Genomic DNA, 21,605 nt, shown 5'->3' with positions numbered 1-21,605 from the left:
CAAACCACAATAATTTATATCAAATATTATTTTCCAACCATACAAACCACAATAATTTATATCAAATATTATTTTCCAACCATACAAACCACAATAATTTATTTTAAAAAGTATGTGATATCTTATTATCGAACATCACTATGTCTAGTTTGTAGGCCATTTGACATTTTTATAATACTTTAAAAAAAGACAAACTAATTAAAAACCCATCTCTCAAATCAATTCCTCAAAGCTTAATAAAGTAACTGAAAGAGTTAGGTGTTTCATATCCAGCAATTTATAAGGAATTTTTGTTTTAAAATACAACAAATTCCCAAACCCCATTTATAAAAACCCTAACCCTTCTCATAATTCTTCACAAGCCATCCCACAAACCTACAAACCCTTCAATATCTCTCCACCAATGGCTTCCAAGCTCTCTTCACCCATTGCCCTCCTCCTCCTAAACCTCCTCTTCTTCACTATGGTCAGCTCCACCTATATCCCTTGCCCACCGCCGCCAACCAAGCCCCACAAGCCCACCCCGTCAAGGCAACAACCATCACTCCCCAAGTGCCCCAGGGACACCCTCAAGCTTGGCGTCTGCGCTGACTTGCTAGACGATCTAGTGCAGTTAGTGATCGGCTCACCACCAAAATCCCCATGCTGCACCCTAATCCAAGGGCTTGTTGACCTGGAAGCTGCTGTGTGCCTTTGCACTGCGGTGAAGGCCAGAGGCTTGGGTCTCAAGATTGACCTCTCAGTTTCCCTCAGCTTGCTTTTGAACTACTGTGGAAAGAAGGTTCCGTCCGGCTTCCAATGCCCTGCTTGAAACCAAATCCTTTCATTTCCGTTTCTGGTTTCTTCTTCAATTTTCTATTTCAACGTCATGTTTAAATAATCAGTTTGGTCGTACATCATGTTATGATGGGTTTGAAAATCTTCTCAGAATTCCACCATCTTTTTATAGTTTCATTACAATGCAATGTAACATAATGGTACGTAGTTTTTTTTTTCAAATGAACAACGTTGTTCGTCTATTCTTGTGTCTTATTACAAATTTGACGATGCATATGTTTGAAACCTCAAATCTTGTTTCACCTGTGTCACTAGAATGAAATCATAATAAACCCTTAACTCCAAAAATTTCATGACGAAAAATTAAAGAGAGTAATATTAACACTCAAGTTTTAAATGACAATGTTGATGAAAAATGTAGAGACCTCAATTTAATGAAAATATGGATGTCAGTGTAACAGCCCAAGTACGCCGCTAGTAGATATTATCCTTTTGGAATCGTTATGTATCGCCGTCAGCCTTACGATTTTAAAATCTGTTTGTTAGGGAGAGGTTTTCACATTCCTATAAAGAACGCTTCGTTCTTCTCTCCAACTGACGTGGGATCTCACAATCCACCCCCTTGGGGGCCAGCGTCTTTGTTGGCACACCGCTCGGTGTCTAGCTCTGATGCCATTTGTAATAGCCTAAGCTCACCGTAGTAGAGATTATCTACTTTGGCCCGTTACGTATCGCCGTTAGTCTCACGGTTTTAAAATGTGTCTGTGAGAGATGTTTCCACATTATTTTAAGAAATGTTTCATTCTCTTTTCCAACCGACGTGAGATCTCATAGTCCATGGAAACTTTTGAAAAATTTATGAGAATATTTAAACCGTCGTATAAGAATTTACTATTGTAAACGAGGAAGAGGGTTATTATTAATATTATGTGTTGATATTTTTATTAAATATAAGGTCAATTTTATAAAATATGATTAAAAAGTGGATTTGGTGGACAATATTAGATATCGACATATTAATGAAAAAAGAATACAATGGTCCGTGTCAATACTCTCGGTCACGGTCAATGAAAAGCAAATTGTAGAGATAATTGCTACATTTTTCTTTTTCTTTTCTTTATTCATTTATTTAATTATTTATAGAAACAACTCTAATTTTAATTTTGAAAAAGACGATGAATAATTCGTGGTTCACTAAGCTGGGCAATTAATTTTTTTTTAATAATTATTTATTACAACCTTTTCATAATTTTTGAATTGTTATCCATTATAATTCATATTAATTACATCATCGTATGCCTCTTTTATCTCGAGTCAATGATAAGTAATTTAATATATTTAAAATTGTAAAATAGGTTTTTTTTTTTTTTTTTTTTTTTTATTAATTTAATTTATTAGTATTTTTGTTGTATATATATTTTTTTTTTTCAAAATTATCTATTGATATTGACTTTTCCATAAAATCGAGACTTCCACATTTTAAACATTAATGTTAAGTAACTAATTTTGATATCTAACCCAAGGGCTATAACTTGAATAGAAAATGCAACTATCATACCTTCATTCTCATAGCCTATATAGTGACCCTACATGGTTGTCTTGCCTTCATCTAAAAAAAATAGCACTTGGTTTGATAATTTAAAAAAATACTCAGTAAATAATCACACTGTTGCAGTCGGAAAATGCAAATACATGCAACGATCTCTACTTTTCAGTCTGGATAGAGTTGAATGTGTAATATTTCTTTACACATGCACACATAGATCCACCTAGCAGACTCGTATACGTATCCTCTAAGTCTACTTGTTGGGCTAGCTTAAACACACGTTGGCAGAAGCTATGGAGGGAAAGGAGCGTGCATAATACCACAACGTACATGATATCGTAGTTTATGTAGTGTAATATATGGAGGTTCATGCATCATACAACATTAATATCACAACATAGTACCATAACATGACATAATCATATTATAGTACATCTTGTATCATTGCATAAACATAACATAACACAAAACGCATCAAACAATCATGAAAAATTCGTCATTCGTACATCATACAAGTCATTCAACCAAGCCAACATTAAAGTCATTTCGTAGGCGAAGTTATTAACGTATGGAAAATTAGAGTATCTTTGTTTAAGACCTACCTTGATCGGCACAAATGTGAGGATTGTTAAGCTATTCTTAGATATATTTATATTTTAAGTCTCTCCTTTCTACTGTAGAGTTGAAGCCTCAAGAAAAACAGCCTAATAAATAGTTCATACTCGCAATTGTACTCCGTACATTAAACCAATGATAATTACCCATACTATCAAGTTTGAATAGTTCATGACACTATGGGGTTCCGCTAACTTCCAGACGTCGTTACAGATTAGCTTGATTAGAGGGTCCAAGCGAGCGCCCGGAGGATTCACGCTTGCACGTGTGGGTCATGTGTAAAGAAGTACTACACATCCAATTTGTTCGAGATTGGAGGTCACTCCTAGATGAGTTAGAGCTCGATCCCAAGAGCATGTTGCACGTGTTTGCATCAGCATGACCCCTACAGTGGGTCACTTACTGAGTATTCTTCGAAATACTCAAGCCGTGTGCCAAATATCATTTTTCAGGTAAAAAGAAGACGCCCATGTACGGACGACGACGACATCGGAAATAGATACTGTGGCTCGTGCATAAGGTAGTTGCATGTTTAAATTCTTAGTCATAGGAGTATAGGACGCTTTCATTTCATTATTTAGATTATTCCATTTGTAATTGTTTTGTTTTAATTTTAAATTCCAACGTTATATTTTGAAACACGTAAGACCGACAATGTGTTCTAGTAGTTTGAAGTGTTCTGAATGTGTTTTAAATTTTCCGTTATTTATGATGAGTATCTAAGAGCTATATTCCGCATTTAAGAGATAAGCATGAGACTTGGTAGCGACTCTGAGTATGTAAAAATTTAGGATCGTTACATAAAACATTAACTTGAGACTAAAGGAGAAGCTAAACCTTAATGGGAATGAGTGAATAAAAACGCCAAACCGAATCAAATAAGTTAACAAATCAAAATTTGTTACCCATGCAGTATTAGAAAGCCATTTCAAAGGGATGATCTTAGAGTCAAGGTCGAGGCCTAAGCCATCGAGGCTAGAAATAAGTCACTTAGGTTGAGGCCACCTTGGTCGAGTTGAGAAAATCTTAATGAATAGCTTTACTGAGTAAGCCTAGGTCGAGGCAAACACATTCATCCAAAGTCTACGATGAATCTCTCTGCCTTCTTTGTCTTAATGTAGACCAATTTCGAGGCTAGGCTAAGCTCATTCGCCTCCTGAATTCTTGGTGAATTCCTATTGTTTTATACATGTGGCCATGCTCAAGTAATACTCTTCTCATAATGTCGTGTGATTACACCACCATTAGGACTGAGAAACACATTTGTGCATCATCCTAGAACATGAACGATGCACAAGATACTTTATGGTCATCTAAACTCTTCAATAGATGAAATATCATCTCCATTATGAATCTATTCCTCCTTTCACTGACGTCATTCTGTTCAGGAGGGTATAGTGCTGTCAATTGATGTTCAATTCCAGCCTCTTCACAAAACCTGTTAAAAGTTTCTGAAGTGTACTCCTTGCCATTATCTGATCTTATAGTCTGAATCAAGCATGCACTTTCATTCTCAACTCTGGCTTTGAATTTCAAAATACGCCCGCTACTTCTGGCTTTTTCTTCAGCAAGAAGATCCAACACATTCTCGTTAGATCATAAATAAAAACAATGTAATAAAGATTACCATTTAATGATGTTGTTCGTTGACGACCACGAAGATCAGTATGAACCAGCTGCAGTTTTTTCGAGGCTCTCCATGAATGTTTAGGAAAGGGTTGCCTATGTTGCTCCCCAAAATTACAAGCACGGCAAAGAGGAATGTAATCATTAATGTCAGCGAGTCTTTTTACCAGCTTCTTTGACTGCATCTAAAGCAAACCTCAATGATGAAAGTGCCCAAGTCTTTTGTGCCAAATCTCAGTGGCACTAGCTCTTGGTATAAAGGTCATCTGCTCTCTCTCCGTCGGATTTAGAGCAAAGCCTTTTCCTTTCATTCCTTTCATTTTGACATTGAACAAGTCTTTGCCACTATATCTCTAATCAATCACTGCTTATTCGCAAACAACGGTCCAATTTATGTTTTAAAATTCATTTTTGGGATCCTAAAAAAATTCTTTTTTTTTTTTTTTTTTTTTTTTTTTTTTAGAGATCTTTTATCTTATAACCATTTTCATCTTAAGTAAACTTTAAAAGATTTTCAAAGCATGAATGTAATAACAATCTTAGTCTTGTCATGTTTTAGAAGTTGTACTGTTATGTCATACTAACATCAATATATATCAAAACTCATTGTTAACATATATTTATCCGCCTTGACTCATTATATATCGCCGCCAATTTTACAATTTACTAGGGAGAGGTTTCCACACCCTTATAAAAAAAAAAAATGTTTCGTTACTCCTTCAAAATGACATGGAATCTCATAGTTAAAAAGAAACCATATTATATTTGTAAAAATTATTTGTGCTAAAAATAATCTCTAGATTATCATCTATTACCCACTTGTCTGGAAGGGTTCTATCAAATATTATTTTCCAACCATACAAACCACAATAATTCATTTTAAAAAGTATTTGATATCTTATTATCGAACATCACTTCGTCTAGTTTGTAGGCCATTTGACATTTTTATAATACTTTCAAAAAAGACAAACTAATTAAAAACCCATCTCTCAAATCAATTCCTCAAAACTTAATAAACTAACTCAAAGAGTTAGGTTTTTCATATCGAGCAATTTATAAGGAATTTTTGTTTTAAAATACTACAAATTCCCAAACCCCATTTATAAAAACCCTAACCCTTCTCATAATTCTTCACAAGCCATCCCACAAACCTACAAACCCTTCAATATCTCTCCACCAATGGCTTCCAAGCTCTCTTCACCCATTGCCCTCCTCCTCCTCCTCAACCTCCTCTTCTTCACTATGGTCAGCTCCACCTATGTCCCTTGCCCACCGCCGCCACCCAAGCCCCACAAGCCCACCCCGTCAAGGCAGCAACCATCACTCCCCAAGTGCCCCAGGGACACCCTCAAGCTTGGCGTCTGCGCCGACTTGTTGGACGATCTAGTGCAGTTAGTGATCGGCTCACCACCAAAATCCCCATGCTGCACCCTAATCCAAGGCCTTGTTGACCTGGAAGCTGCTGTGTGCCTTTGCACTGCGGTGAAGGCCAGAGCCTTGGGTCTCAAGATTGACCTCTCAGTTTCCCTCAGCTTGCTTTTGAACTACTGTGGAAAGAAGGTTCCGTCCGGCTTCCAATGCGCTTCTTGAAACCAAATCCTTTCATTTCCGTTTCTTGTTTCTTCTTCAATTTTCCATTTCAATGTCATGTTTAAATAATTAGTTTGGTCGTACATCGTGTTATGATGGGTTTGGAAATCTTCTCAGAATTCCACCATCTTTTTATAGTTTCATTACAATGCAATGTAACATAATGGTACGTAGTTTTTTTTTCAAATGAACAATGTTGTTCGTCTATTCTTATGTCTTATTACAAATTTGACGATGCATATGTTGAAACCTCAAATCTTGTTTCACCTGTGTTACTTGAATGAAATCATAATAAACCCTTAACTTCAAAATTTTCATGACGAAAAATTAAAGAGAGTAATATTAACACTCAAGTTTTAAATGACAATGTTGATGATGTTGGGTTTTATGTCTTAAAACTAATAGTTTGTAAACAAAAACATATTCTATTTTCAATAAAGTTATTATTGTTGTTTATTCAGTACAGATTGTTATTGAATAAAGTGAACTTTACGATCATCAATCTAAATCCAATAAACTAAGAACACTCTGGCTATAGTATGATTACTTGAACTATATGTAGAGACATAAAAGTGGATCAAGTTCAAGTATATATAGTCAAAATGATCTATAGTATAAGGATAAGGCTGGGTACCTTATTATGGGGACACTATGGATGCGGCCCACTTTTGTATATGATATAAACAATGTGATCTCTAAATTGTACATGTGTTGACATTGGAGTGGGGGCGTCCTATGCAATGAGTATTGCATAAGATCGGACCATGAAGAAAACCACTCTCACTTTATAATGTCGTTTACTGTTGAGACTGATTTTCTTTTCATTCGATAACCTAGGTAACTCGGTTTTAATCCTGAGCTAACCATGAACTCCTGTTTATTCGGAATTATCCTTAGATTTGCATGGGTGAGAGTGGCTCTAGTTCGCCGACTCAATAGGCCTCCCATTTCAGGGGTAAGACTGGGTGAATGGCTGGGGACGTGGGGTGCAAGATGGAATTCACTCCTACCCACTTTTAGGGATAGAAGAGGGGTAGTTCCCTTAAGCACTGACTCCAGGTCTTGAACAAGGGGCCCCACCCTCTCATTAGCATGAGAGTGATTCGGTTTACTGGTTGGACCACAAACCAATTGTTCATTAGAGGATCAGTGAGACATAAGGAACAAGAAGTTAACTTTAGGGGTAAAACGGTAAATTGACCCAGCTCTAGTTACGAACAACCTGTGAAGGATCGACTTACTAATCATGGTTATACCAAATGGACAGAAATATATCTATAGTGAGGGGAGTGCAACTACTAGGCTATAGTGGAGTGTCCTAGTAGTTAACGAATGTTGGTTAACAAGGTTAATGAGTTTAACCGGTTAATCTTGGATCGTTGGAGCCCGTGATCTATAGGTCCATTAGGTCCCTCTGCTAGCTCATATTGGACTAAACCATAGAATAGTGTGACGAGTGAGTTCGAAATGTTCGAATTCAAATTAGGGAATATGGGCTACATATATACGATATATTTAACCGCATTTTTGTTTTATTTACGAATTAAACAAAAAGAGAGAATCTGAGATATTTAAATAAGATTTAAATATCTTAATCAATTATGTGTCGGAATTGATTGGGATTGACATTTGGATTAATATTAAACATTAATTAAATAGTTTAATTAATCATTTAATGTTACTTTAATTTGAAATTCATTATTCAAATTAATTGTTGAATTAAAATGAAGAAAGTCAAAATGTTGACTCCATTTAATGAAAAATTCTAGAATTTTGAGGTGTCAAAATTTGGTTTAACCAAACTTGCATGCTTGCCAAATAAACCCCACAAGTTTGAGTGGAATTTTGAGTGTCAAAATTTGGTTAACTCAAACATGCATGCTTGCCACATACTCCCAAACATTTGAGTGGAATTTTAAGTGACAAAATTTGGTGATCTCAAATTTGCATGAACATGCAAACATGACTCTTTAAATAGAGTGATCATGGTGCATGGAAGATCTTCTTCTTGGTGAAAAACATTGAGAAAAACCACTCAAAACCACTCTCTTCACATATACAAAATCCCTCCCAAGTTTAGTCACTCACCGGATTCCACAATCTCGTTCCAAAGCCGGAGGATAGTGGAGAAGACACTAGTGGTGGTTCGAAACCGGTTCGTGAGGAAAAAGGAGTTTGAACTACAAAAGGTAAGTATCTAAAATCATTAAGTTTTAATACTTATGAACATGCTAGTTATTTACTATAATTGATGTTCTAAAAGTGCCAAGATCCAAATTGCTTCCGCAGGTGCTATATTAACACCATTAGATGAAAAATGTAGAGGCCTCAATTTAATGAAAATATGGATGTCAGTGTAACAGTCCAAGTACGCCGCTAGTAGATATTATCCATTTTGAATCGTTATGTATCGCCGTCAGCCTTTTCAAACATGTTTGTTAGGGAGAGGTTTTCACATTCCTATAAAGAATGCTTCGTTCTCCTCTCCAACTGACGTGGGATCTCATAATCCACCCCCTTGGGGGCCAGCATCTTTGTTGGCACACCACTCGGTGTCTGGCTCTGATGCCATTTGTAATAGCCTAAGCTCACCGTTAGCAGGGATTATCTACTTTGGCCCGTTACGTAACGCCGTTAGTCTCACGGTTTTAAAATGTGTCTGTGAGAGATGTTTCCACATTATTTTAAGAAATGTTTCGTTCTCTTTTTCAACCGACGTGAGATCTCATAGTCCATGGGAACTTTTGAAAAATTTATGAAAATATTTAAACCGTCGCATAAGAATTTACTATTTTAAACGAGGAATAGGGTTATTATTAATATTATGTGTTGATATTTTTATAAAATATAAGGTCAATTTTAACGATATGATTAAAAAGTGGATTTGGTTGACAATATTAGATATCGACATACTAATGAAAAAAAATACAATGGTCCGTGTCAATACTCTCGGTCAATAAAAAGCAAATTGTAGAGATAATTGCTACATTTTTCGTTTTCTTTTCTTTATTTAATTATTTAATTATTTATAGATCCAACTTAATTTTAATTTTGAAAAAGATGATGAATAATGAGTGGTTCACTCATCTGGGCAATTAATTTTTTTTCCCAATAATTATTTATAACAACCTTTTCATAATTTTTGAATTGTTAACCATTAAAATTCATATTAATTACATCATCATATGCCTCTTTTATCTCGAGTCAATAATAAGTATTTTAATATATTTAAAATTGTAAAATAGGTTTTTTTTTTATTAATTTAATTTATTAGTATTTTTGTTTTATATATATATTTTTTTTCAAAATTATCTATTGATATTGACATTTCCATAAAGTCGAGACTTCGATATTTTTTTGTCAACATTAACATTTGAAACATTAATGTTAAGTAACTAATTTTGATATCTAACCTAAGGGCTATAACTTGAATAGAAAATGCAACTATCATACTTTCATTCTCATAGCCTATATAGTGACCCTACATGGTTGTCTTGCCTTCATCTAAAAAAAATAGCACTTGGTTTGATAATTTAAAAAAATACTCAGTAAATACTCAGTAAATAATCACACTGTTGCGGTCGGAAAATGCAAATACATGCAACGATCTCTACTTTTCAGTCTGGATAGAGCTGAATGTGTAATATTTCTCTACACATGCACACAAAAGATTTTCAAAGCATGCATGTAATAACAATCTTAGTCTTGTCATGTTTTAGAAGTTGTACTGTTATGTCATACTGACATCAATATATATCAAAACTCATTGTTAACATATATTTATCCGCTTTGACTCATTATATATCGCTGCCAATTTTAAAATTTACTAGGGAGAGGTTTCCACACCGTTATAAAAAAAAATATTTCGTTACTCCTTCAAACAGACGTGGAATCTCATAGTTATATTTAAAAAAAAAAAAACCATATTATATTTCTAAAAATTATTTGTGCTAAAAATAATCTCTAGATTATCATTTATTACCCACTTCGTAAAAATTATTAGGCATGATGATTTAGAACAGAATGTTTCAGAAACTGAGTGTATAAAGCAATAAAAAAGTTCTTTAAATCGAAACCCTAATTCGGAAACCCCAAACCGGGACGTTTGATACAGGTGCTAAAAAAATCGAATAACTATTCATGTTTTTTGAAACTTTTGTTGGGAATGATTAGAAATGATGATTTAGAATAGAATGTCGAAGAAGCGAAGTGTTTAAAGCAGTAAAAAAAGTGCTTAAAATCAAAACCCTAATTCCGAAACCCCAAACCGGGACGTTTGAAGCACGTGCTACAAAAATTGGGGAACTATCCATGTTTTTCGGATCTTTTGTGGGGAATGATTAGGCATGCTGATTTAGAATAGAATGTTGAAGAAACGGAGTGTATAAAAAAGTAAAAAAGTGCTTAAAATCGAAACCCTAATTCGGAAACCCAAAACCGGGACGTTTGAAACACGTGCTAAACAAACCAAGTAGCTTTCTATCTTTTTCAAATTTTTTGTGGGGAATGATTAGAAATGATGATTTAGAATAGAATATCGAAGAAGCGGAGTGTATAAAGCAGTAAAAAAGTGCTTAAAATCGAATCCCTAATTTGAAAACCCCAAACCGGGACGTTTGAAACACGTGTAAAAAAAAACTGGGTAACTGTCCATGTTTTTCAAAATTTTGTGGGAAATGAATAGGTATGATGATTTAGAATAGAATGTCGAAGAAACGGAGTGTATAAAGCAGTAAATAAGTGCTTAAAATCGATATCCTATTTCGAAAACCCAAAACCGGGACGCTTGAAACACGTGCTAAAAAAATCGAGTAACTGTCCACGTTTTAAGAAACTTTTGTGAGGAATGATTAGGCATGATGATTTAGAACAGAATGTCGATAAAGAGAGTGTATAAAGCAGTAAAAAAGTGCTTAAAATCGGAACCCTAATTTGGAAACCCCAAACCGAGACGTTTGAAACACGAGCTAAAAAAACCGAGTAACAGTACATGTTTATAAATTTTTTTGTGGGAAATGATTAGGCATGATGATTTAGAATAGACTGTCGAAGAAACGGAGTGTATAAAGCAGTAAAAAAGTGCTTGAAATCGTAACCCAAATTCGGAAACCCCAAACCGGGACGTTTGAAACACGTGCTAAAATAACCCAGTAACTGTCCATGTTTTTCGAAACTTTTATGGGGAATATTTAGGCTTGATGATTTAGAATAGAATGTCGAAGAAACGGAGTGTATAAAGCAGTGAAAAAGTGCTTCAAATCGAAAACCTAATTCGGAAACCCCAAACCGGGACGTTTGAAACACGTGCTAAAAAAACCGAGTAACTGTCCATGTTTTAAAAACCTTTTGTGGGGAATGATTAGGCATTTTGATTTCGAATAGAATGTTGAAGAAACGGAGTGTATAAAGCAGTGAAAAAGAGCTTCAAATCGAAAACCTAATTCGGAAACCCCAAACCTGGACGTTTGAAACACGTGCTAAAAAAACCAAGTAACTGTTCATGTTTTTCGAAACTTTTGTAGGGAATGATGAGACATGATGATTTAGAATAGAATGTCGAAGAAACGGATTGTATAAAGCAGTAAAAAAGTGCTTAAAATTTAAACTCTAATTCAGAAACCCCAAACCGGGACATTTGAAACACGTGCTACAAAAATCGGGGAACTATCCATGTTTTTCGAAACTTTTATGGGGAATTATTAGGTATACTAATTAGAAGAGAATGTCAAAGAAACGGAGTGTATAAAGCAGTAAAAAAATGCTTAAAATCGAAATCGTAATTCTTAAACGCCAAACCGGGACGTATGAAACAGGTGCTAAAAAAATCCAGTAACTGTCCATGTTTTAAGAATGTTTTGTGGGGAATGATTAGGAATGATGATTTAGAACAGAATGTCGAAGAAACGGAGAGTATAAAGGAGTAAAAAAGTGCTTAAAATCGAAACCCTAATTCGGAAACCCGAAACTGGGACGTTTGAAACACGTGCTAAAATAATCCAGTAACTGTCCATGTTTTTCAAAACTTTCGTGGGGAATGATTAGGCATGATGATTTAGAATAAAATGTCGAAGAAACAGAGGGTATAAAGGAGTAAAAAAATGCTTGAAATCGTAACCCTAATTCGGAAACCCCAAACCGGTACGTTTCAAATAAGTCCTACAAAAACCGAGTAACTGTCCATGTTTTTCGACACTTTTATGGGGAAGGATTAGGCATGATGATTTAGAAGAGAATGTCGAAGAAACCGAGTATAAAGCAGTAAAAAGTGCTTAAAATCGAAATCCTAATTCGAAAATCCCAAACCGGAACGTTTGAAACACGTGCTAAAAAACCGAGTAACTGTCCATGTTTTAAGAACCTTTTATGGGGAATGATTAGGCATGATAATTTAGAATAGAATGTCGAAGAACCGGACTGTATAACGCTATAAAAAAGTGCTTAAAATCGAAACGCTAATTCAGAAACCCCAAACCAGGACGTTTGAAACTCGTGCTAAAAAACCGAGTAACTGTCCATGTTTTATGGAAATTTTGTAGAGAATGATTAGGCATGATGATTTATAAGAGAATTTCGAAGAAACGGAGTGTATAAAGAAGTAATAAAAGTGCTTAAAATCAAACCCTAATTCGGAAACCCCAAACCGGGACGTTTGCAACAAGTGCTAAAAAAAACAAGTAACTGTCCATATTTTTCGAAAATTTTATGGGGAATGAATAGAAATGATAATTTAGAATAGAATGTCCAAGAAGCGGTGTGTATAAAGCAGTAAAAAAGTGCTTGAAATCGTAACCTTAATTCAGAAACTCCAAACCTGGACGTTTAAAACTCGTGCTAAAAAACCAAGTAACTGTCCATGTTTTAAGAAACTTTAGGGGGGAATGATTAGGCATGATGATTTAGAATAGAATGTCGAAGAAACGGAGTGTATAACGATGTAAAAAAGTGCTTAAAATCGAAACTCTAATTCGGAAACCCCAAACTGGGACGTTTGAAACACGTGCTATAAAAACTGAGTAACTGTCCATGTTTTAAGAACCTTTTTGTGGGGAATGATTAGGCATGATGATTTAGAATAGAATTTCGAAGAAACTGAGTGTATAAAGAAGTAAAAAAGTGCTTAAAATCGAAACCCTGATTCGGAAACCCCAAACCGGGACGTTTGAAACACGTGCTAGAAAACCGAGTAACTGTCCATGTTTTAAGAAACTTTCGGGGGGAATGATTAGGCATGATGATTTAGAAGAGACTGTCGAATAAACCGAGTGTATAAAGAAGTAAGAAGTGCTTAAAATCGAAATCCTAATTCGGAAACCCCAAACTAGGACGTTTGAAACACGTGCTAAAAAACTTATTAATTGTCCATGTTTTAAGAACTTTTTTTGGGGAATGATTAGGCATGACGATTTAGAATAGAATGTCGAAGAAATGGAGGGTATAAAGTAGTAAAAAAGTGCTTAAAATCGAATCCCTAATTCGAAAACCCCAAACTGGGACATTTGAAACACGTGTAAAAAAAACCGGGTAACTGTCCATGTTTTTCGAAACTTTTGTGGGAAATGATTAGTTATGATGATTTAGAATAGAATGTGGAAGAAACGGAGTGTATAAAGCAGTAAATAAGTACTTAAAATCGATACCCTATTTCGAAAACCCAAAACCGGGACGTTTGAAACACGTGCTAAAAAAATCAAGTAACTGTCCACGTTTTAAGAAACTTTTGTGGGGAATGATTAGGCATGATGATTTAGAACAGAATGTCGAAAAACAGAGTGTATAAAGCAGTAAAAAAGTGCTTAAAATCGAAACCCTAATTCGGAAACCCCAAACCGAGACGTTTGAAATACGAGCTAAAAAAACCAAGTAACTGTACATGTTTATAAAATTTTTTGTGGCAAATTATTAGGCATGATGATTTAGAATAGAATGTCGAAGAAACGGAGTGTATAAAGCAGTAAAAAAGTGCTTGAAATCGTAACCCAAATTCGGAAACCCCAAATGGGGACGTTTGAAACACATGCTAAAAACACCGAGTAACTGTCCATGTTTTTCGAAACTTTTGTGGGGAATGATTAGGCATGATGATTTAGAATAGAATGTCAAAGAAACGGAGTGTATAAAGAAGTAAAAAAGTGCTTAAAATTGAACCCTAATTCGGAAACCCCAAACCGGGACGTTTGAAACACGTGCTAAAATAACCCAGTAACTGTCCATGTTTTTCGAAACTTTTGTGGGGAATAATTAGGCTTGATGATTTAGGATAGAATTTCGAAGAAACGGAGTGTATAAAGCAGTGAAAAAGTGCTTCAAATCGAAAACCTAATTCGGAAACCCCAAACCGGGACGTTTGAAACACGTGCTAAACAAACCAAGTAACTTTCCATCGTTTAATAACACTATTTGGGAATGATTAGGCATGATTATTAAGAATAGAATGTCGAAGAAGTGGAGTGTATAAAGCAGTAAAAAAGTGCTTGAAATCGTAACCAAAATTCAGAAACCCCAAACCGGGACGTTTGAAACACGTGCTAAAAAACCGAGTAACTGTCCATGGTTTTCAAAACTTTAAAGGGGAATAATTAGGCATGATGATTTAGAATAGAATGTCGAAGAAACGTAGTGTATAAAGCAGTAAAAAAGTGCTTGAAATCGTAACCCAAATTCGGAAACCCAAAACCGGGACGTTTGAAACACGTGCTAAACAAACCAAGTAACTTTCCATCTTTTAATAACCCTATTTGGGAATAATTAGGCATGATGATTTAGAATAGAATGTCGAAGAAACGGAGTGTATAAAGCAGTAAAAAAGTGCTTGAAATCGTAACCCAAATTCGAAAACCCAAAACCGGGACGTTTGAAACACGTGCTAAAAAATCGAGTAACTGTCCATGGTTTTCAAAACTTTAAAGGGGAATAATTAGGCATGATGATTTAAAATAGAATGTCAAAGAAACGGAGTGTATAAACCAGTAAAAGAGTGCTTGAAATCGTAACCCAAGTTCGGAAACCCCAAATAGGGACGTTCGAAACAAGTGCTTCAAAAACCGAGTAACTATCCATGTTTTTTTGAAACTTTTATGGGAATGATTAGGTATGATGATTTAGAAGAGAATGTCAAAGAAACAGAGTGTATAAAGCAGTAAAATTTGCTTAAAATCGAAATCCTATTACGGAAACCCCAAATCGGGATGTTTGAAACACGTGCTAAAAAAACCGAGTAACTGTCCATGTTTTAAAAACCTTTTGTGGGGAATGATTAAGCATTTTGATTTCGAATAGAATGTTGAAGAAACGGAGTGTATAAAGCAGTGAAAAAGAGCTTGAAATCGAAAACCTAATTCGGAAACCCCAAACCGGGACGTTTGAAACACGTGCTAAAAACACCTAGTAACTGTCCATGTTTTTCGAAACTTTTGTGAGGAATGATCAGGCATGATGATTTAGAATAGAATGTCGAAGAAACGGAGTGTATAAAGCAGTAAAGAAGTGCTTAAAGTCGAAACACTAATTCGGAAACCCCAAACCGGGACGTTTGAAACACGTGCTACAAATACCAAGTAACTGTTCATGTTTTTCGAAACTTTTGTAGGGAATGATGAGACATGATGATTTAGAATAGAATTATGAAGAAACGGAGTGTATAAAGAAGTAAAAAGGTGCTTAAAATCGAAACCCTAATTCGTAAACCCCAAACCGGGACGTTTGAAACACGTGCTACAAAAATCGGGCAGCTGTCCATGTCTTTCGAAACTTTTATGGGGAATTATTAGGCATACTGATTAGAGTAGAATGTCAAAGAAACGGAGTGTATAAAGCAGAAAAAAAATGCTTAAAATCGAAATCGTAATTCTGAAACCCAAAATGCTTAAAATCGAAATCGTAATTCTGAAACCCCAAACCGGGACGTTTGAAATAGGTGCTAAAAAAATTGAGTAACTGTCCATGTTTTAAGAATCTTTTGTGGGGAATGATTAGGAACGATGATTTAGAACAGAATGTCGAAGAAACGGAGTGTATAAAGGAGTAAAAAAGTGCTTAAAATCAAAACCCTAATTCGGAAACCCGAAACTGGGACGTTTGAAACACGTGCTAAAATAATCCAGTAACTGTCCATGTTTTTCGAAACTTTCGTGCGGAATGATTAGGCATGATGATTTAGAATAGAATGTCGAAGAAACAGTGGGTATAAAGCAGTAAAAAAATGCTTGAAATCGTAACCCTAATTCGGAAACCCCAAACCGGTACGTTTCAAATAAGTACTACAAAAACCGAGTAACTGTCCATGTTTTTCGACACTTTTATGGGGAATGATTAGGCATGATGATTTAGAAGAGAATGTCGAAGAAACCGAGTGTATAAAGCAGTAAAAAGTGCTTAAAATCGAAATCCTAATTCGGAAACCCCAAACCGGAACGTTTGAAACACGTGCTAAAAAAATCGAGTAACTGTCCATGTTTTAAGAACCTTTTGTGGGGAATGATTAGGCATGATTATTTAGAATAGAATGTCGAAGAAACGGAGTGTATAACGCTGTAAAAAAAGTGCTTAAAATGGAAACCCTAATTCAGAAACCCCAAATCGGGACGTTTGAAACTTGTGCTAAAAAACTGAGTAACTGTCCATGTTTTACGGAAATTTTGAAGGGAATGATTAGGCATGATGATTTATAAGAGAATTTCGAAGAAACGGAGTGTATAAAGCAGTAATAAAAGTGCTTAAAATCAAACCATAATTCAGAAACCCCAAACCGGGACGTTTGAAACAAGTGCTAAAAAAACCAAGTAACTATCCATATTTTTCGGAAATTTTATGGGGAATGAATAGAAATGATGATTTAGAATAGAATGTCGAAGAAGTGGTGTGTATAAAGCAGTAAAAAAGTGCTTGAAATCGTAACCCTAATTCGGAAACCCCAAATCGGGACATTTGAAACTCGTGGTAAAAAACCGAGTAACTGTCCATGTTTTAAGAAACTTTAGGGGGGAATGATTAGGTATGATGATTTAGAATAGAATGTCGAAGAAACGGAGTGTATAACGCTGTAAAAAAGTGCTTAAAATCGAAACCCTAATTCGGAAACCCCAAACTGGGACGTTTGAAACACGTGCTATAAAAACTGAGTAACTGTCAATGTTTTAAGAAACTTTTGTGGGGAATGCTTAGGCATGATGATTTAGAATAGAATGTCGAAGAAACAGAGTGTATAAAGCACTAAAATAGTGCTTAAAATCGAAATCCTAATTCGGAAACCCCAAACCGGGACGTTTGAAACACGTGCTAAAAAACTAAGTAACTGTCCATGTTTTAAGAACCTTTTGTGGGGAATGATTAGGCATGATGATTTATAATAGAATTTCGAAGAAACTGAGTGTATAAAGAAGTAAAAAAGTGCTTAAAATCGAAGCTCTGATTCGGAAACCACAAATGTGGACGTTAGAAACACGTGCTAGAAAATCGAGTAACTGTCCATGTTTTAAGAAACTTTCGGGCGGAATGATTAGGCATGATGATTTAGAAGAGAATGTCGAATAAACCGAGTGTATAAAGAAGTAAGAAGTGCTTAAAATCGAAATCCTAATTCGGAAACCCCAAACCAGGACGTTTGAAACACGTGCTAAAAAACTTATTAATTGTCCATGTTTTAAGAACTGGGAATGATTAGGCATGACGATTTAGAATAGAATGTCGAAGAAATGGAGGGTATAAAGCAGTAAAAAAGTGCTTAAAATCCAAACCCTAATTCAGAAACCCCAAACCGGGCCGTTTGAAACACGTGCTAAAAAAACCGAGTAACTGTCCATGTTTTAGAATAGAACGTCGAAGAAACGGAGTGTATAAAGCACTAAAAAAGTGCTTCAAATCGAAACCCTAATTCAGAATCCCCAAACCGGGACGTTTGAAAGACGTGCTATAAAAACCGATAAACTGTCCATGTTTTTCGAAATTTTTGTGAGGAATGATTAGGCATGATTATTCAGAATAGAATGTCAAAGAAACGGAGTGTATAAATCAATAAAAAAGTGCTTAAAATTTAAACCCTAATTCGGAAACCCCAAACCGGGATGTTTGAAACATGTGCTAAAAAACCGAGTAACTGTCCATGTTTTTCGCAACTTTTTTAGGGAATGGCGAGGCATGATGATTTAGAATAGAATTTCGAAGAAACGGAGTGTAGAAAGCAGTAAAAAAGTGCTTAAAATCGAAACCCTAATTCAGAAACCCCAAAACGAGACGTTTGAAACTCGTGCTAAAAAAACCGAGCAACCGTACATGTTTTTCAAAACTTTTGTGGGGAATTATTAGGCATGATGATTTAGAATAGAATGTTGAAGAAATGGAGTGTATAAAGCAGTAAAAAAGTGCTTCAAATCGAGACCCTAATTCGAAAAACCCAAATCGGGATGTTGAAACACGTGCTAAAGAAACCGAGTAACTATCCATGTTTTAAGAAACTTTTTTGGGGAAGGATTAGGCATGATGATTTAGATTAGAATGTTGAATAAAAAGAGTGTATAAAGAAGTAAAAAAGTGCTTAAAATCGAACCCTATTTCAGAAACTGCAAACTGGGACGTTTCAAACACGTTCTAAAAAACCGATAAACTGTCCATGTTTTTCGAAAATTTTGTGGGGAATGATTAGCCATGATGATGAAGAATAGAATGTCGAAGAAACAGAGTGTATAAAGCAGTAAAAAAGGGCTTAAAATTGAAACCCTAATTCAGAAACTTCAAACCGGGACGTTTGAAACACGTGCTAAAAAACCAAGTAACTGTTCATGTTTTTCGAAACTTTTGTAGGGAATGATGAGGCATGATGATTTAGAATAGAATTTTGAAGAAACGGAGTGGATAAAGCAATAAAAAAGTGTTTAAAATCGAAACCCTAATTCGGAAACCTCAAACCAAGACGTTTGAAACACGTGCTAAAGAAACCGAGTAACTTTCCATATTTTAAGAATTAAGCAAACACATTGACGTTCGATTAAATTTAATCTGAGATCATGTGAAGGAAGGAAACGTGAAATTGCTGCATGTAGCAAGTCAGGATCAAGTTGCGGACATCTTTACAAAACCGCTACCAAAAGTACTTTTTGACAAATACAAGAAGACGATTGGCATGGCAGACGACAAGAGCATTGAAGTTTATGTGGGGGAGTTTTGTTGGGAATAAACTTAAATGAAAAAAAGAAGAGAAGGGTAGTTTTTTATTTTGTTAAACTTAGTAAGACTTTTGAAATTTGAGTGAAAAGGCCAAAGAAAATATAAAGGGCCAAGAATCATTCCAATAGAAAATGGGTGATGGGATAGCTAATTTTATATCGTAGAAACCCTATAAATTGATTCGTTTTTATTGTAAAATGCAAGAGGCAGAGAGCAAGAACAAGAGACAGAAAGCAAAGTGTACAGTGTAATAGAAAATAGCTTTTTCATAATTTCTTTTGTCCCCTTGTCTCTCCCCTCTTGACACCTCCTTCACAGGTTCGTGAGAGTTATTTAAACAAGTTGATTTCAGAGCGAGCGTCTATTTTCTACAAGTTGGTATCAGAGCCATTGTTATTTTCAACAAACTCAAAACCCCTAATCAAATTCAGGACTTTTATTCCACGAATCCTCTTATCTCCTTCATATTCCGCCTTGAGGTAATCTCAGATTTCCTTTGCTGTTTTGAGAGACATTATTCGCATGAAGATCATTTGAGATACGGCTGCAAATAGGCAAGCTTTTGTCTTTGATTTTCTTGTCTTCTTTTCCTTATGTGCTTTGATTTTTGCTACAATAGTATTTGCTGGAAGTGGAGGGACCTCGTAATCCTCTTCTATTGCTTCCCAAAGATCCAAAACCTCCAAATAAGTCTCCATACGAACTTTTCACATTTGATAATTGTCTCCATCGAAGACTGGTGGTGCAACAGCTAAAAAACTGGATTCTCCTTCCATTTTGATCTCACAGATCCTTAAAAACACGGCTTTGAAACCAATTTGTTAGTGAAAGAACGAGTGATTGAATGGTTGAGGAGAAAATTGTATTATGAAGACCAAGAAAGGTCTAAATATATAGAGAGAATATAAAAAGATATTAAAAAATCTACCTAGAAATCTGCAGTAACAAACCAGTAAACAAATTAAAACTAAATCAACTCCTAACTACAATGAGATTTAATTAGATATTAGCTGATAGCAATCTAAACAAACACGTGATCTTTAACAGTCCAATTGATGATACAAAGGCTGTTTCTCTTACAATTTCATGATTATTTCATCTCTTGCATCATCTTAGGGTTGTTGGTTGCCTACGCTCGTTATTTGGTTGTCATAGTCTATATTTATTAAATGAAAGGTCTCCCACTAGGGTAGTCGTAGTAGGGACCGACACTACTACAGGCATCGATGGTGCCACTTGTGGTACTCTAGGTAGTGACAAGGCTAGGCCTATACGACCCTAATTTTTCTAATCAAATATAGATACTACTACATGCATGACATGGCTAATACGTGTGGAAAAGTCTATGAAAATATTTCATAAACGATTTCGTGGACCTAAACATTCATAATAAATTCATTAAAACAATATTTCTATGAACAATAAAGCAAAAAATAGCTAATGTGAATTTAAATGAGATAAAAAAAAAATAAGGCGATGGCGTGATATAACCTAAGGACTACTAAAACAAACATGAACACAATACCCTAGCTTTGATCTCATGGCCTTCACCGCGACGCCGTCACATCCATACGAGAATACCTTACCTGTACCTAAAAAAGAAAAGTAACATGCGACTTAGTATTTTAAGAAATAATCCATAAGTAACCCCACTGTTGAAGTAAGAAAAATGCAATCAAATGCAATATGGTGGGACCTATCATTTCATAAAACCATCATGACATGACTTTAAACTCAGTCCGGGCAGGGTTGAATGTGTAGTACTTTTATACACACGGCCCACGCACGTGCACATAGTCTCACCAGATAGACTCATGTATATATTCCCTAGGCCTCATTCATCGGGTTAATGCACGCTCATGCTACCAAAAACCACATGGAGAAAGGACCCACGTAATATCACGACAAAAATAGATATCGTAATGTACGCATTCGTATTAATCACAATGGGAAAGTATCCTGGTGCAAATGACGCACATAAATGCATGAGGTCCCCATAGCTTAAAACCATGACATAAGTTTATGATTCAAGTTATACCTCCATTCATTCATGACATACCAAGTTTGTGAGACATGCATCCGTAATAATTGTCATATCTTCCCTAATTAACATAATTTACATAGCTTGGTGTATGAAGTTTTATGCATCATATCATCAATATCATAAATATAATTCCACAAGATGGTAACATGGTATGGTCGTATTATAGCATAGCTTATAACAATACATAATACGACATAGCGTAATTTATAACATAGCATAGCATCACATAATACATGCAAACAGTCATAA

General features: G+C 35.3%; 2 pseudogenes; both read left to right on the top strand.

Moving 5' to 3' along the window:
- Positions 1 to 463: 463 nt before the first annotated feature.
- Positions 464 to 4,098, top strand: LOC147793115 (14 kDa proline-rich protein DC2.15 pseudogene; annotated as a pseudogene).
- Positions 4,099 to 5,743: 1,645 nt separating this feature from the next.
- LOC147793114 (14 kDa proline-rich protein DC2.15 pseudogene) lies at positions 5,744 to 6,154 on the top strand (annotated as a pseudogene).
- Positions 6,155 to 21,605: the final 15,451 nt, after the last annotated feature.

The sequence above is a fragment of the Cucurbita pepo genome, chromosome 3 (genome assembly GCF_057944985.1).
Source record: "Cucurbita pepo subsp. pepo isolate OVF chromosome 3, ASM5794498v1, whole genome shotgun sequence".
Taxonomy (NCBI): Eukaryota; Viridiplantae; Streptophyta; class Magnoliopsida; order Cucurbitales; family Cucurbitaceae; genus Cucurbita; species Cucurbita pepo.
This window is presented reverse-complemented; position numbering and strand designations above follow the sequence as displayed.